Raw genomic sequence first — 14,992 nt, 5'->3', positions numbered from 1 at the left:
TCTTGTAGATTTTTAGTAAATACTAAATTATAGAATGTATATAAAGTATCTAGCAAACCCTCCACAAAACAATTAAAAAAGTATCTAGTAGGCACTCAATAAACTAGTAATTAAAAAATACACCTTTTTCATGCAGGTTACAATAGCATTTAGGCTTCAACTAGTGCCTTGTTTTTTTCTAAGTTAATGCTCCTTACTCCTCAGTTTGACTTGGTACTTACTGGTTCCCTGGAACCCAGGGAAGAGGTTAAGTGTCTCTTATCCTCTGTGATAGATTCTTAGAGTTGAAGGGAACTTGGAGCTGTGTATCCTGATCTATTTGGTTTTGGCCTCTCATATTTTATTGCTGAAGAAATAGGATTAAGACAAAGGAAGTCGATCCAACAGGCGGAGCCTGAGTTACCATTACCCTCCATGAGTTTGTCATCATCACCCCCCACACCCTGAAGAGGATATCTGCCAAGACACTATGGAAGCACCAGAAAGAGCAACACTCAATTAAGGCCTTATGGTGGACCCAGCCTGGGTGGACGCGGGCAGCCACCTCTGCCTATCCAGGCCATTCTGGGCCTACTTCAGTTAGGGCTGTCCCTGTTCCTCTGAGGTCCCCTGGATCATCTGGATTTGCAAAAGGCAGACAAGCCTACGAGAAGGCATCCCTGGGTATTGTCTTAGTCGCCCTTAGCCAGAGATGGAACTAAAGGGATGTACTGAGGGGATTGACAGAAATGCTATCCCCTTTGCTCGGTCTGCCGAGACTTTCAACTCCTGGGTGATGACCAACTTCAAGTCGTCTTGAGACTGGAATATTATCTTTGATATTTACCATCCTCCCTGCAGGTGAAGTGAGGGGGAACTGAAGACCTTGAGTTCTCCCGGGAGACTCTTGGATTTGATCAACAACGACCTCGTAATAGCTGGTAAATTTGATTAATTCTGTTAGTGTTCTCGATTTAATTGAGGTGGCCATATTAGCTCCTTGTTCAAACACAGGCATAATTATTCAGCTCTCACTGTTAGTTTCTTGTCTGTACTGATGACTTGGGGATGCAAACTCCGCTGCGGCGAGCATGATGTCTATATCAGCACGAGCGTTTCCAAACTTCACCATGATTCAGGGAATGCCCTTCATGTCTCTAACAGAAAACAGACTGAGGGATAGTAAATGGGGGGGGGGGGGAGTTAAACAGATCCTTAAGAGGAACGTTTGCTGTTTTAAGATTTGAGTAGCTGGGAGAGATGTCATGATAAAGTCAGGCAGTCTTCCTATCATGCGGGAACTTTGAAAAACCTCATTAGGCCCACATCCCAGAGACTGGCCTGCACGCACAGAGCAAAAGCTGCTTGGGCAGAGATTACACTGCAGTGCCAAGGGACCAGCCCCTGAAGCCTTCTAAAAGCCCCTGTCCTCTCTTGGCCATCTGGTCTTAAATAGCAGAGCACAGGCCAGAAATTGATGAAGGACAGAGAAAGATGTCCTTAGGAACATGGCTCATGGAGGCTCTTGTGACACAAGTGGTTGTCTCCAATTTACCTCCAGATTATTCAAATGAAAAGGGGATGCTGGCTCTGCATGACACTGATGTTTTCCCACATCTTCAAGAGCCCTCTCTTGTCCTCTCAGCTCCAGCTTCTGTTGAGAAGCAGTAGATGGCTCTCTTGGCGACACAGAGGATTAGGCTGCTGGTTTCTCCATCCTCTGCTCACTCAGACCCTCAGTTCCTCTGTTCTTTGTTCTGTTTTTCCCCTAACGAGTGTTTGTCAATGTAGCGTCTCTTTGATATTCATTGTGTCTTTAATTCACCTGGCCTTTTTATTCTTCAATTTTGAGCATTTTCTGGCCTCTCATCTTTACCCTCCAACCTGCATTTTCCTTTCAATCTTTCTTTCTCCTCTGTATTCTACTTACCATTTTATCTTTTATTCGCTCTCCCTTGTTATCATCCTACTTTCTCTATTCGGTTATCTTTTTCCTTCTCCACAAAGCATTCTCTGAACACATTTTAAGACAAATGTTAGCATTCGGATAAAGACAAGAATTTGATGCAGAAATATTTTACCGAGGAACCCTAACTCTCCATTCACCTTTTGGCACTGTGTTCCACGTTGTTATTCGCCAGGCATATATTTAACATGCTCTTTCACTGCAGGATAAGGCTGGTTTTCCCAAGATTAGTTATTAGTTTCTGAAGTGAGCTATTATTGTAGACAAGGAAGGTAAATGGTTGAGCTTGGGGTTATACAAAATACATAACAACCAAGCTGAACAAAGCACTCTGTCAGGTGGCTGGGATGAGGGTTGGAGGCAGAGTCTGTGGGAGGTCCTCCTTGACTCCCAGGAGAGACTAGATGCTCCATCCATGTGCTGCTGGGCTGTGTATCCTTCCTCTTGTGCCACCCTTGTCATCCTGCCTGTGTGCGTGGCTACCTCCCTGGCAGAGCATAATCTTCCTCTGTGACTGGTATGCAGCAGGTACTCAGTGCATGAAGCCCATGGAGAAAGATCCTAGAGTGAGCTTTTCTCCCAAGCAGTGTCTTTGCCAGCTCACCTCTAGAGTTGTGGAATTTCCCTGAGCAGCTACGATGAGCATTCTCGTTTGTAATGTGAAACCAGAGAGCATTTCGTTTTGAATAGGTATCCCAATGAACAGTGTGGCATTTCTTTCCAACAAACACTTTCGGACCTATACTAGGAAATGCAGGCATTAGGGACATCAACATAAATGAGCATGCCTCTTGTCCTTGAGGAACTGAGTCTGGTGATAGATGCTTCTGCAGTCTTGGATTTAATTTTTCCCCGATCTCAAATTTTGGTTAGCTGTACAGTTGTCTGAAATGGGCAGGCTCCTCCACTCTGTCCTTCTAGCCTCACTGGATGTGACCTGTGACATCTGCTGGTGTGGCTCATGGGGCTGGATGGTGAATTCATCTCTGCAGAATTTTCCAATACATAAGTTACCCATGTTAAGTGCAAATGTTTTCCTAACCAGGACCTGTATAGAATTTGCTATCAGGTGCATTGTGTGTTTTCTGGAGATTATCATCCTTGCATGATTTTTGTTTACAAATAGGTCCACAGCTTGCTTTTTTGTCCCCTCTCAGAATTATTTCCAGAATTGTGAACAAGTTTAAAAATCACTTGCTTGTAAAGCTACGTTGGGTTCACAAAAATGCCATTGAGCTCTGTCATGGTTAGCAGAGCCACTTTTATCCACAAAGTCACCTTGCTTAGGAACTGGTCCAACTTAAGGGAATCAAAATTTCACTTGCTTCCCAGAAAGAAATTTTTGGGCACGACAGATAAGTTTATGATTCTGAGTGCAGGGATGGTTCATGGGTGTCTACGTATGCCAAAGCTATCAAATTGTGTACCTTAAATATAGGCAGTTTGTTGTATGTCAGTTAGATCTCAATAAAGCTATTAAAAAAAACCTTACTGGACCCAAAATATTTATTTCCTCTACCTGATAGTCACCACTTTGTTTTATTTCTTATCTCAGACTTCATCAATCAGACAGTCATTTTGTTCCATCAGATTTTATGAAGTAAACACTCCTAGGCAAGTAAAAATATAGCTAGTAGACTCTCACACTCTTATATCAGTTAAATCAATTTACTTATTTTTTAACATCTGGCATTCAGAACTGTAAGTGTACAGAACTGGCCTTCAGAGGGGGTAATTTTGGATCCTGGGGAAATCTGGAGGATGAGGGGGCAGGACAAAGCTTGGCAATCAGCCAGATTCTGGGGAGGGGCCCCAGGAGATAAAAGTGTTCACTTGTGTGAATTTGTGTCAAGGGTCAACCTTGTTATTGACTGACAAACGGTCCTCTCATTCTTCTGGTCATTAGTATGAATGGTGGATCTGCTAAGCCTTTGATGTCAGGAAAAACAGACCTGACTACTCCTCCAGCACTGATTAGATGAATGACCTTTGGCAAGTTTTTCAACTGACCTTAACTTCAATTTCCTAGTGTGAAAAAGGACATAAGAATATTAATCTCATATGGGTGTTGTGAGGCCCAAACAGGTTAATATAAACAGAGAGCTTCACTGAGTGCCTTGCATATAGTAGGGTCTATGTGTTCCCTGAATTCTCTCTAAACTTTCCTTACTTGTAAAAATAGTTTAACCTATAGAGTTGACCTTTGAACAACCCTGGCTTGAACTGTGTCGGTCCATTTATATGTGGAATTTTTTCATCTTGTGAACAGATGATGTAAACTTGTGGTATTGAGGAATATAGCGCAGTACTATTAATGTATCTTCTCTTTCTTATAATTTTCTTAATAACATTTTCTTTTCTCTAGATTACTTTGTTGTAATAATATAGCATATAATATATATAACATACAAATATGTGTAAATCAGCTGTTTATGTTATCTGATCAACAGTAGGTTATTAGTAGTCAAGTTTTTGGGGAGTCAAAAGTTATATATAACTCCACGAGGGTCAGGATCCCTGGCCCCCATGTTGTTCAAGGGTCAACTGTGGATCTTTTAAACACATTTGAAAATATGCATATATACATTTTCTTTTTCCCAGTTACAGCAGTAACCCATTCTAATGGTTTTGAAAGAACGCAGAATACAAAACAATCAATGGGGAAAACAATTTCCCCTCGCTGTGAGTTCGTAAAAAACATAAACGCCCCAAAATATAAACATTCATTCTAACCCTTACAGACTCCTGTTAAGGGCAAGCAGCCGTGGAGTGGATAAGATATCGGACACTGTGTCACCTGAGTTTGGTTCACTGCCTTATTACCTTTGGTCAGCTCCGATCTCTCTTTTGAGTGTCGAAATCCAGGCTGACGCTTACTTTCAGAGATACCATTGTCTTATTTTAAGCCAAAGCTAAAAGAAAAAATTGGCATAATTTTAGATTGCAAAGTTCAAGAATGCTTGCTCAGTGTTGAGAACGGAGGGTGGATGTACCATGTGACCCAAAGCAGATCTTGCAGTTCTGCTGTTTCCTTTTTAATAAGGCCAAACCCAGAGCACCCAGTCTTACTCTTGACTTGCCGTTTTCTCCAACCTCCAAGCACAATAGAATTAGCCTCCGTGTTATCACTGACCCTTCTCACTCTTTCCTGCCAGCACCGGCTCAGTCATCATCCATGCCTGCTCCTTCTACCCTGCACATTCTGCTCCATCACTTCTGCTGCCTCTCCAGCCATCGCATTACCTTTTATGCACACAGCATCACTCACTCTTGCCAACTGCATCACCTCTAGTACCAACCAACCACTCCTTTAAATTCCTTATAGAGTCTTGTTATCAAGACCCAGAAGAGACTTCAGAAATCATCGCGTTTACCTCTCCCATTACACCAGTGCCTTGTTCAAGGCCACATAGCTGGGGTATGCTGCATTGGATATCCTGATGCCCGAGTATGTGTGGCCTATAATGCATTGGAAGGATGAGGTCAGAGCAGAGCAAAGGATCTGTTGATACGTGGAGCTGGCCGGGATCACTCTTAAAGCAAGGGAAGGCGCAGAAGTCCCTTAATTTCGGCATTTTATGTATCGCAAGGAAAACTCATCAGTTTATCTACTTGTGCTGCTATAAAGCCTAAGACCTTCTCGCTCACTCTGATTAACTGGAGGTGAGGTTCAATCTCCTTAGAATCAGGCCAAGTCCATTGTATCCCTGCCCCAAGATACACGAGTCTGACACTGTGGCCACACAGAAGCACGTTCCCATCCATACTGGATGCCTTTGCACATACTGTACGAATTACAGTCCTGCTGACTAGAATATTCTTCCCACTTTTCCCACCTAGAAAATGCTCAGTCTAGCCGCGTCTCAATGACGCTTTGCATATAATCATGATCCTCTAATAGTTGCAACAATGGTAATAATGATGATAAGGACAATGTGGCAATGAATATTTATTGAGCATGGATTGTATGCTGAAAAATAGTCATTATTTTATTTAATCGTCAAAACCAACTTTATCATAATACTACTTTTAAGGATGAGAAAGTTGAACCTTAAAGAGACTTAGTCATTTGCCCAAGGTTATAGCTAGGAAGTGGTGACTTGGGGCTCAAACTTCTGTCTGACTCCAGAGTCCAACACCTAATTATGACATTGCCCCTCACCACTTTTACGTTGTCTTAACAATTATCTGTGAGCAAGTCTTGCTAATTGAGGACAAGGACCATCTGTGTATCCCCAGTGCCTAGAATGGTACCTGGCACATACTAAGTGTTCAGTAAATGTTTGTTGAATAAATGAATAAAGAAATACATTTCAGCGAAGGCCTCCTCTCCTCCAGTAGTCCTTGAACCGAACCCAGTGACTTGGGTGGAGGTATGTTCGCTCGTGCCCAGGAGCAGCAGCAGCAGATGGTGCTGCTGGGCTAGGCTCTCCCTCCACTCCTGCACTGAGCTGTGCTCTCTCATCCCCTCCCCTCCTCCTCCTCCTCTTCTTCCTCCTCCTCATCTTCCCGTGTTTTAGGATGATGGCCAAGTGAGGCCATGAGTCGCAAAGCCAGAAACACCTGGCTGGTCAATGACTTTTATAGAGCTTTGTTTCCACAATTACCCTTGATTTCCCTCTCCCTGTTAGATTCCATGCAAGCCAACTGGTATTTCTTTTTAAACAGCTGAGGACACCAGATGGAAGGGTAGGGGGAGGTGGAGGCACAGTGAAAAGCAGGAAGGGGACAAGCAGGGGCTGCGGATAAGGGGGGAACGTTCTGAAACATGTGATGTAGGGAAAATGCCAGACAGGTCAGCAGAGGTAGGAAAGGAAAAAAGAGCTGAAAAAGCGAGCAGCTGCCATATGCGTGCGTGCACATGCACGCAGAGCTTTCAACATACCATTAAAACAGAGAAAGAAACATTCTGGTTTCCGTAGCAACAAGGCCTATTGGTGCCTCAACCAGAGAAACTTATTGGGAAAAAAAAAAAAAAAAAGCACTTGCTTGTTAAGGAGTCTGATGAATTGGGAGATAATTATACAGCGTTCCGCCACCACTAAAGACACACGAATACTCTCCAGAAAATATTTTAAAGAGCACGGATTGTCACAAATCCCACAAAGGCAGGGGGTGGGAGTGAGAGGCAGCAGGCAAGGAGAAAAGGCTACTGAAATGATTTGAGGTTAACACCCCGGGGGGTAGGAATTTGTGAGGAACAGGTTAGAGCCAACTTGTATGACAATCACCAGTGATCTAGTGTGAGACGAAGGCTTGACATATTTGTATCTGCTCCTCAGGTGCCAGTACATTGAGTCCTACTCTTCTTTGTCCCCTCAGAAAGTGGGTGGGTGGATGTGTAAACTCTAAATGATTAAACGCAATCTGAGAGACTTTATTGACCAGAGTGGTGGCATCTGCATTTATCAGTGCCCTGCTACTGCAATGGAATGAGCCATCTGGTCCTTTGGATGGGGTGGGACAAAAGAGGAGATTCTTTAATATTGAGCTGGGTAATGTAGAATCTTGCTTTGGGTAGAAAGAGAGGAAATACATCATCATTTTGTACATAGCACAGGACACAGTACTGGGCATATAACAATTGCTAAATATAATTTGTAGTGAATGAATGAAAGACTGAATGAATAAATGGGTGGATGGATGATTATGTCAGTGAATTGATCAATGAATAAAGAATCATGAGTAGCCAGATCCCCATCTTCTTTCCTCTTGCTCATCCTTAGATATTTAGTTGCAACTCAGTTTTGTTCTCCAGAAGATGGGCAGAGAACGGGCATATTCTCAGATGTGGAGTCTCTGGAAGAGAGTCTTGCCCTGAGATAAGCCCCTAGGTCCTGGGGCTAAAGATGAGCCAGCATCTTCAGGAGACTCTTATCTTTGAGGAGTTGAATTTCCTGCACGTGTTCTTCCCCACTGTGGATCATAAACCCTGTAGTGTACCCTTCTAGTACAACATCTTGAATTAGAGAGAAGAGCTCACCTACTTCATCCAAGAACCAGGGCCACCTTCTGTAGCTCTTGGGGCTCAGGCGAGCCCTCAAGAGCTAGAGAAAGTATTTCTTAAATCAGTTTTCCATTCTCTGATTTCCTATAGTGCTTGGTAGGCATCTCATTTGACCCTTTACCATGCCATTTATAATCATTATTTATGATTCATTTTTCCTATGTGTACATTATATCTCTCCAACTAGATTGCTCCATGGGCACAGGGGCCTCCTAGAAGCCTCTTCATCATGTGAGCTCCTAGCAGAGAACTTTTTGTATGTGAAGTGTTGAATGTCTGCGATGCTAACACCAAGGAGAAGGACATTGATTTTGTTGCCTTTGAGAGCTGACTGAAGACATCAGGCTCCACCTCAAGCTAGGATCAGCCTATGATGAGAAGTTCCTTGCATACCAAACACATCTACATCCACATGTCTGCTTATATGTTCAGACATGGGCTTGAGAGTGGTGTGGACTGATGGAAAAGAAAGATAAGAAGTTAGGAAAAGTGATGGAGGATGCATACCCCTGTTCCTCACAGGCACTTGGCCTATTTTCGAACTGAGAATATACCAGTCATGCTCCAAAGGGATCCTGCTAGAGAAAGGTATGCAGAACCAACATCAGATAGCTTCTCTGTCCTGGAGGTAGAGATGAGGGCAGGAACACCTGGAACACCACTGCCTCTTAATCTCCGCAGTCCTGGAGGTGCTTTTTTTGTTTGTTTGTTTGGTTTTTTTTGTTTGTTTTTTTGCTTATACTTATTTTCTAGACAGGGAATCAGAAGTTCAGAGAGGTGAAGCGGATTGCTCAAGGTCACACAGCTAGTGAGTGACATATGTTGGATTCACATTAAGGACTTACACTGTGTCTCAAGTGTCCAGGCTCTTAACTTCTGTCTTATGTTGGCTCTTGAGACTCGGGTTCACAGAAGGCACTGGAGGAAGCCAAAGTATGTTTCATTTCCCTGAATAGATGCTGCTTCTAAAATACAGCTGGTTTGGGAGTATGAAAGAGAAAATCGGATCAGAGCCCACTGCTAGTTAAAATGCAGATAAAGGAAGCAGAGTTCAGAGCAGGGGAAAAGTTATAAGTCTTATTTTGTGTAAGCATTATATTAAACAGATTCTGTTCCAACTATAAACAGATTTTCACATTTCCACCTTCCCCCCACCCTTTCCCCTCCATCAGCCCCCACTGTCCCCAACAGATTGTTCCCTTCCTCTTTGTTTAGATTACAAGTAAGCAAATTTGGCTCTCCTTTCAGTCTCCATACCCTTCCCCGCCTTGCACCATCTGGGGGTAGATATTTCTTACCCCAGTTTCTTTAAAAATCCTCCCTTTACATCCTGTCCAGCGGCCCGTTCGCTTTTGAAGCTCTGCGGAGAGTTTCTCCTTCAGCCGCCAGGGGTCGCAGTCGAGCAAGCAAAGCCTCCTCTCCGCAGGGGCGCGGGGCGCTTGCCGGGAATCGCAAGCCCATCTCTGTATATATCAGCGGCGGCATTAATCAGGCCGCAGCTCTGCAGTGCTTTGCGAGGGGAATGAGAGACCAGGGTTGGGAACAAGATCCGGCTTTTTCAGGCCACTAGAGCCCGGCCGCCCCAATTCTCCCGCCCTGGACTCAGAACAAACAGTGCTCAATGAAGTGGAGCGAGGCCAGCCACTCGCCCTGGCCCCGGGTCGTGCCCTGCCTTTCAGGATTTCTAAAGGGAGCAGGTTTCACGGGGCTCGTGAGGCTGCGGAGGGCAGTGCCCCCGCCAGGCCTGACTTCATCAGGAGCGGAGGAATGTGGTGGTACAGGAGCCGCTCATGATACAGGAGGACAGGTCATCTCTCCCACCCCTCTCACTGCCCCTAGAAGCAAAGTGCCGCTCTCCTCCAACACATACATGGACGCTCACCGCTCCCCAGTGATTCCTCTGCCACCTCAGACAGACTTGGCCCAGCCTGCCATGGTCTCCGCGTGTGCCTGGAAAGCAAGGCCTCTGCCAGGATTTTATCAGATGGGATGCAGAGGAAGGGGGTGGGGTGGGCACGTGCTTCCTTTAGCATGAATTTTTCAACATTACATTTTCATCTCTCTGCCCTATTTCTCTCAACTTCCTCCCACTGCTCTTTTTCAGAAATGGAGCTGCTTAAGATTTGATGCAATGACTGGGCATCTAAGGTGGAGAGGTACAGGGGGGTAAAAAGGAGGAGAGGGAGTAGAGGGGAGGAGAAAGGATCCGCTAGCCAAGGATGCCAGCAGTAAGTCAAAGAAGAAAAGCAGGGGGCTCGCTGAGGCGTTTGCCAATCCTGGGAAGCACTGTCGAGCAGTTTTATTCAAGCCAGTTAGGTGCACAACAGAGGCTCAGGAGACTTTTCTTTCTCTTTTCCCATGCTCCTCCCTTTGATTCCTCCTTCTCTTTGTTCCTTTCTTCCTTCCTTAGAGACCCACGCAAACACGCATATAGGCAAATATACATGCATAAATACATGCTTATAACACGTATTTTATAATACGTTTTAAAGGAATAAGGACCTATGGGAAGAGAAATTAATTTTAATGGAAGGATCTGGTGAGATTCTTGAAATAAGTAGGATTTGAGTTGGATCTTGAAAAATGGGTAGGACTTCTGCAAGAGAGAAGGGACATGCTCAATAGAAAAAGGAGCTGGAACAAAGACATATAAGTGAGAGATTTCATAGCATTTGTGGAGAGTAATGAGTAGGCTACAGTGGTTCAACGACAGATAGGGGGGAAGAAGATGTATTGAATGTAAGAATGCAAAGGTAGGTTGGACCAGAAGATGGAGAAATCCGTATGCCCAGATGAGGAGTTAAAACGATGTATAAAATACAGTGAAGCCTGTGAGAGGATTCCAGGCACATCAGATTTATGATTTAGGGGGGTCCTTCCAAAGAATGGGTAAGTAAAGGGTTGGGGTCAAAGGGAGTGCTGGGTGTGGGAGATTTTTTTGGAGGCCATTGTGATAGTACAGATGGAGAAAGTCCAGACCTGAACTAGGGCTGTTGCACTGGGAGCGGAAAGAGAATGCGAGAAGCTGTGAGTAGGGGCTTTGTGCTTGCTCCTCAACACCCCCACCCCTTTCCCTTCTTCCACGCTCCATCGTAGCTGATGATCTCCCATCGCTCCTCACTGAAAAATGGAAGCTATTGGAGGAAAACTCCCTCTTCTCCCAGCCACCAGGTCTACACATGTCCCTTTGTGTGTATATCATTGTCTCCATCTTTCCTCTTCCTGGGATCCAAAAAGTCCCCTTATCAAAGGCCAGCACCTCCTGTCTGCACTTCTAAAGGGGTTTTCTTTTTCATTTCTGCTCTGTCCCCATCATCAGTCTCTTTGTCCTTAAGATTCATTCTAATGTGCTGTATGATTCCTTATCTTCCAGCCTCATTTATAGTGAAATGTCTCCAAAGTATTGTCTACACATACTGCCTCCACTTTTTCATCTATAAATTGCTATTCAGTTGCTTCAATCTGGCTTACGGCACTGCTTTGCCAAAATTCCCTTTCAATCTCTATCGTCCTAAACACAACATGCTGTTTTCTGGCCTTATCTTGGTCTTTCGGTCATTTTTGGCACAGTTGACCCCTCCCTCCTTAATGAAACACTCTTCTTTCTTAGTTTTATAGCATCATGCTCTCCTGGATTTTTTTCCTTTATCATTGGCCTCTGCTCAGTTCTCAAGCAATTTTGCTGGCTTATTCTTTTAGACAGGGCCTCCAAGTGCCGATGAGCCTCAGGACCTGGTTATGGGGTCCCTTGGTTCCCTTCCCTTCCGTTCCCTTCCCTTCCCTTCCCTTCCCTTCCCTTCCCTTCCCTTCCCTTCCCTTCCGTTCCCTTCCCATCTCTTCTTTTAATTTTTCTTCTCTTTCTGTCTCATCTATTCTCCTCCTTTCATCTATGTACTCCATGGCATAAATTCCATCTCTGCAATGATGTCTCCATCTCAGAGCTCTTCCGGAGGAGCTCCAGGTTATTATATCCAACTGCCAACCTGACATCTCCACCACAATGTCTCATTGGCATCTTAAATTCAGCATGTCTAAAACAAAACTCTTAATTCCCTGCTGTAACCACTGCCAGCTGGCCCCGTTCCTCCTCCTATGTCCCTAACTCACGAATTGGCATTATCATCCACCTAGTTGCTTACACTAGAAACCCTGAGTCATCCTGGATTCCTCCTTTTCCCTCATTTCCATATCCAATTCATCAGCAAGCTCTAGCAGGTCTTACCTCCAACATGATCTCAAATCAGTTCATTTCTCACCATGATTCTGCGGTTCAAGCTGTCACTACCTCTTACCTGGTCTGGTGTAAAAGCTTTGAACATGCCTCCCAGGTCTGCCTCTTGCCCCCTCCTCTCCATTTTTCATGCATCTGTGAAAGTGAACTTTTAGAAGCATAAATCAGATCAGATTGTTGCTCTGCGTAAATGTCACCATTTGACTTCCCATCACACTTAGAATAAAATCCAAATGCCTTGAATGTCTTCCAAGGCCCTTCATGATCTGGCTTCTGGCCACCTCTCACCCTAGTCTGTCATATTCTTCCTACATGAAGTCTACCACAGAAGTATCACTGCTGGTCCTTGGACGTATGAAGCTCTTTCTCTCACTGTAGCCTTTTCTTTTACTGACCTTTGAATCTGGATTGTTTGCTCTCCCCTTGGGTCTTTCTATAAGAGTCTCCCTTCTCATCCAATAGAGATGCTTTTTCTGACTACCCTTATTACCCTAATTATCCACATCGCTTGCTTATTTCCTTCACAGCATTGATCATATTCTGCCACACAATGCTAACTCATTTGTCTCCTGAGGATAGGAAACATATCTGTCTTGCTCACCCCTACATTTTCAGCACGGAACAAAGCCCCTGGCTGTGAATTAGTAGTGTTATATATGAGGCAGAAATGAATTAGTAAATATCTCTCTGTTTGCCTCGCTAGCTGGCTATCGTCCATCCATCCGTCTATCTATCTATCTATCTATCTATCTATCTATCTATCTATCTATCTATCATCTATCAATCATCTATCTATCTATCTATCTCATCTATCTATCTATCTATCTATCTATCTATCTATCTATCTATCTATCTACCTACCTACCTATCTACCTATCTACCTATCTATCTATCTATCATCAATCATCTATCATCTATTTATTAAGGTCAGCCACGTGGGTAATAATTTAATCAATTGTGTCCATGTAATGAAGATCCAATAAAAGCTCAGGACCTGGAGGCTCCTTTAAGCCTTCCTGGTTGGCATTTTTCTGTGTGCAATGTCACACATTGTGGCCAAGATGGAGCAACACCATGCATTGCTACAGAGGGAAAGGATGACCAGAGCTCCCCCTTTGGACTCTACCCAGACTCCAACCTACATGTCTCTGCCTTTGAGGTTCTAATTTGTGTCCTTTCCCTCTAATAAACTTGATCCTGAGTATAATAGCTTTCAGTGAGTACTGTGCATCTTTCTAGCCAGTTATTGAGCCTGAAGGTGGTTTGGGGAACCCCCTGAAATTGCAGTTGGTGTCAGAAATCGGGGGAAGATTTGGCATCGGAAGAGCTGTGTCTTAAACCCTGTAGTTCGGCTAACTTCAGGTGACAGACAAACAAAACAAACAAAAAGCCAAATGAATGAAGTGATTCTCAGGTGGGGGTAAGTTCCTGAATAGAATAAAATGGAGTGATGTGAAGGAATGACAGGGGGGCGGTCTATGTGAGCTGGATTGTTGGGGTCTAGAGCTGAGTCTCCAATGGCTGTCAAAACATTCTAGGCAAAGCCAACTGGGGGGACAGATGGTTCGTAAGGTGGGAACAAATGAGGTATTTTCAAGAAAAGGAAAATAGTTCAGTGCGGACAGAGTGAGTGAGGCAGAAAGAAACAGAGGTAGGGATGAAGAGGTATGAAGAGGTGGGTAGGTCTTATTCTTCAGGGCCTTGTAGGCCGAGTCTGGCCTCTGTGTTTTGTTGTTGGGTACAAATGGAAATTCACTGGAGGGTTTAGGCAAGTGAGTGACATGAGCTGCTTATGTTTTTTACATGGCGCATAGACTTTTACATAAAAGGGGTCATGCTATCCATCCTATTCTGTAGCTTGCTGTTTTGCTCAGGAGTATGCGATATCCAATTATATCTGTTTCCTATGGGAGTGCAATGACATGCATTTGCAGAGGGCAAGTGAAAACACAGGGAAGGGCACCGTCAGCCTTAAGGAACCCTGGAAGCTTGCCTGGAACAGGTGCCTGAGCTCGGTCATAGAAGGTGAGAGGTGGCCGGCCTAACGAGGAAAGTAGTGAAGGGAACGTCAGGCAGTGGGGGACCACACATAGTCACAGAGAGAGGAGTGCAGGAGGGGATGCGGCAGGTCACCGGTGTGGAACACTGCAAAAGGGAGAACAGAGCAGAGGCCACGGAGTCGATTTTTAAAAAATTGAAATAAAATTGACATGTAACATTATATTAGCTTCCATACAATGACTTGATGTTTGTATCTATTATGAAATGATTATTACAATAAGTCTGGTTAGCATTCATCACCATGCATAGTAACACATTTTTTTTTTTTTTTTCTGGTAAGAACTTTTAAGATCCACCGGAGTCAATTTTTTTAAAATTAATTTACTTTTTTATGGTGACATTGGTTAACGAAATCCAATAAGTTTCAGCTGTACATTTTAAGAGTAAGGCATATATATATTTACACTGTGTGTTCACCACCCACAGTTAGATTTCTTTCTGTCACCATATATTTGACCTTCTTTACCTGGTCTATCTCCCCACTTCCCACCACTCCCTACCCTCTGATAACCACTAGTCTATTGTATATGTCCATGAGTCTCTGTTTGTCCTGTTTATTTGTTGCTTTTAAGTTTATATCCCACATACAAGTGATAACATGATTAGCTTGAGGTCCATCCATGTTGTCACAAATGGCAGTATTCCATCTCTTCTGTAGATGAGTAATATTCCATTGTATATATATGTCACAGCTTCGTTATCCAATCATCTATCATAGGACACTTTGGTTGCTTCCATGTCCTGGCCA

This window comes from Rousettus aegyptiacus, unplaced genomic scaffold (assembly GCF_014176215.1).
Source record: "Rousettus aegyptiacus isolate mRouAeg1 unplaced genomic scaffold, mRouAeg1.p scaffold_m13_p_2, whole genome shotgun sequence".
Classification (NCBI taxonomy): Eukaryota; Metazoa; Chordata; class Mammalia; order Chiroptera; family Pteropodidae; genus Rousettus; species Rousettus aegyptiacus.
The sequence above is the reverse complement of the archived record's forward strand: the minus strand, read 5'-3'. Positions refer to the sequence as shown.